Source organism: Brassica oleracea, chromosome C8 (assembly GCF_000695525.1).
Source record: "Brassica oleracea var. oleracea cultivar TO1000 chromosome C8, BOL, whole genome shotgun sequence".
NCBI lineage: Eukaryota > Viridiplantae > Streptophyta > Magnoliopsida > Brassicales > Brassicaceae > Brassica > Brassica oleracea.
In genome coordinates this window covers 2,960,120-2,963,500 of record NC_027755.1, presented here as the reverse complement: position 1 = coordinate 2,963,500, position 3,381 = coordinate 2,960,120, and positions in this window count along the sequence as shown.

The following is a 3,381-nucleotide window of genomic DNA, read 5'->3' as shown; positions in this document are numbered from 1 at the left end:
AGGTAGCTAATCTAGACACATGCATTAATGAACAATCCTAAAGATGATTATCACAACTCAGCAATCTATAGTTGGGGCTAATCCCTCCTAACCTATTTAAACCCTAAAATCTAACAAGAGAACTACTCAGATATGACTAAACAATTCATAACAGCAATTAAGTATAAAAACTTCATAGAATAATAATATAGATATCAATGGAGTTCCAATCACAAATTATAACTTTGGATCTTCTCTCCTATCTATCAATAAAACAATGAAACACAAAGAAATCACACTTTGCCTCTAACATGGTGGCAAAGCTTATATAATTAGGGTAAAACTTCTTCAGGGGCAATCTTGTAAAATAGTGAAATCGTGGGCTTCAAGTTGGTTGTGACCAAACGGGCTTCCTGCGCACTTCGCTGTCGATTGACACCATGTCTTGTGTATCGATCGATTCTAGCTCTCCAATATCGACCGATAGTCGATCTCGATGGTCATCTCGGATGCTTGCTCCAAATATCTCCAAAATGCTCCACAATCATCACTTATCTCCAAAATATTCCTTATCTTATAAATATAATAAATAGACTCTATAATAATATAATTATTAGTAAAAACACCTATAAACTATGGATGAAAATGGGTGAAATCCATAGTTTATCAACTCCCGCAGACTTACCATTTTGTTTGTCCTCAAGTAAAACAAACAGGCAGTCTCTCTGAAAGAGATCCTAATTGAGCGAAGATTGATAGAGTAAGCGAGAGCTGATCTAGGAAGCTTAATGAGCACATTCAGCCTGTGCATTAACGCTTGACCAAAAGTTATATCGATCGATATTCCTATAGAATCATCGATCGACACTGGTCAATAGACAAACCTAGAAAGCGAAAGCCTAATGGTTTGTTTATAAGCGTTGAGCTCTATAATATCATGCATACAACTTGTTAGGCATTTGTAGGATTATAATCCTGATTACCTGAATAGAAACCTTAAGTCTAGCAACCATCCTTCCATAAAATCCCAATCAAATCAATCGAGCAATTACTTTTCTCACAAACTTGCAACTTTACATTTAAAATCATTAAATCAACCTAGCTAAATCAATTTGATTTGATTTATTTGGTTCCCTAGCTCCCTCTGAATTCGATCCCTAAGTACTACAACTCGACCTCTTATTTGAGAGAGTATAAATCACTCTTTAGGGTAATTTGATCGCCATTAGATCTTGTTTAGCTAGATTTAGTCTAGGTTTTACAATTGTTCGAAAAAACTCATAAATTTTTTTCTTCTGTTTCAGGTACATACATATGAGTACGAGAAGCAGCAAGGGAATAAGACTCTTACTAGTAAAGCCACTGGATTTGGAACGCGTGATCCATAAGTCTAAGAGGGCAGTCGACACCCTCCAAGAAGCGATTGGCAACATAGAAATCCAAGCATCGATCGACACTTTTCAACCTACGTCGATCGACACTATTCAACCGGTGTCGGAAAAACTGTTCATCACGGTACTGTTCATCAAGGTACTATTCATCCGGGTACTGTTCACATCGACACTGTTCATCCGCCATGGATCAACACTGTTCATCCGATGTCGATCGACACAGTTCATCTCCCGTCGATCGACACTGTTCATCCCACGTCGATCAATACTGTTCATTCCACGTCGATCGACACTGTTCACCATGGTACTGTTCATCATGGTACGTTTCATCCGATGATCGACACCACTTGCGTGGAGACAGAGAAGGTCGAAGTGCTCATTCTAGTGCTCATAATTATGGTCAATGAGAATGGGATGTTAAGAGACGAAGAAGGTCGCACTCGCAACAAGCGCATGACAGTTGATTAATGCTCAGGGTGATGTGATCCTTGATGTGATTGATGTTGCTGAGATGAACGATTTTGATCTGAGCCGAGAATGGTATGATTGGGTAGGTTAAGACCCCTTCCAGGGTTTTCTTCGTGAAGATCCCAGAAAACACATTGGAAATTTGAAAATCTAGCTTCAAGGAGTTAGCAAAATGAAATATTTGTAGACCACATACTCTGTAAGATCTTCCCTTATTCTCTCTCAGGAGATGCATTCCGCTGGTTCAGACAACTGCAGCCAGGATCTCTAACCTGCTGAGAGAACATTACAAGCGCCTTTTTCAACAAATTTATTTATGAAGCAGCAGCAAATATAGAGATTGAGATGAGATCTTTGCTGGAATATATGGTAGAAGATGATGAATAGTATGGATCTTGAGAGCCCAACAGAGTTGAAGAAGCTGATACAAGGGATCCGGCCTCACAATCGATCGACATCACGGCTTCCCCATCGATCAACACCAGCACCTCAACATCGATCGACACAATATCCTCTTGTCGATCGACACCTCTTGAAATCCATAACAGATTGAGTTATTTTCATTACAGTGCAGACTCGACACAGAAGAGCACCGATGTATTAAGTTGTGATCTTGTCCCAGATGTAGACAGAGAGATCACTATGGAAGATTTCTTTGAGCTAGAGGATGAGGCACAACCTGAGAATTTGGATCACAACTTGGAGAAGAAGCTTGATGACCATCAACACACTTCAGAAAAGGATCTGGAAACTTCGCCAGAGGCTAGCATCGATCGACAGCATCCAACCGACATCGATCGATACCCACCCGATAGCATCGATCAACACCCACACCGATAATATCGATCGACACCCAGGGTTGGACGAGCTTTCAGGTTGTATAGTAGAGGAGGAACCGATTGAGGAAAGGATGTACATGTCTAAGGCCTCACACCTTGCTGTCCCTAAACATCAGAGACCACCTATCTTGACATAAGAAGTTGCTGGATTTCACAAAAGAGTGAAGAGGATACATGATCATGTGAAGATTGTGGTTCCATGCGCTGTATTTGAAGCTGAATCTCCTATTCCACCTTATAGAAGTATGCAAATCAGTTCTTACATTGAGGTATTGGATGATCATCAGCACGCAGAAGCTTCTCAGAGAGGGTTGCAATTTAGAGATGAAGTCGATAAGGGACTGTTGGGGTCAAAAATGGTTACGACGGAATTACCACCCAAAAATCCTCGGAGATCGTATTTCCAAAAGAGATAGTAAAAAGGAAGATGTAACTTTCGTAAAATATAACCAAACACGAAGTTTTTACGAAGAAGTATCTTTGAAGATTCAAACCAAACTAACCAAGCTCGACCGTTGGGTAATTACCACGCATACACGCTGTCCGGTCACTGCGTAGCAACCAAGTCCGAGCCAAATCTCAGTCGCTACGAAGCGACCGAGCTCGAGTCAAAGCTCGGTCGCTACGTAGCAACCGAGCGCTCGTCCCGCTCGGTCGCTATGTAGCGACCGAGCTCGAGCCAAAGCTCGGTCGCTACGTAGCGA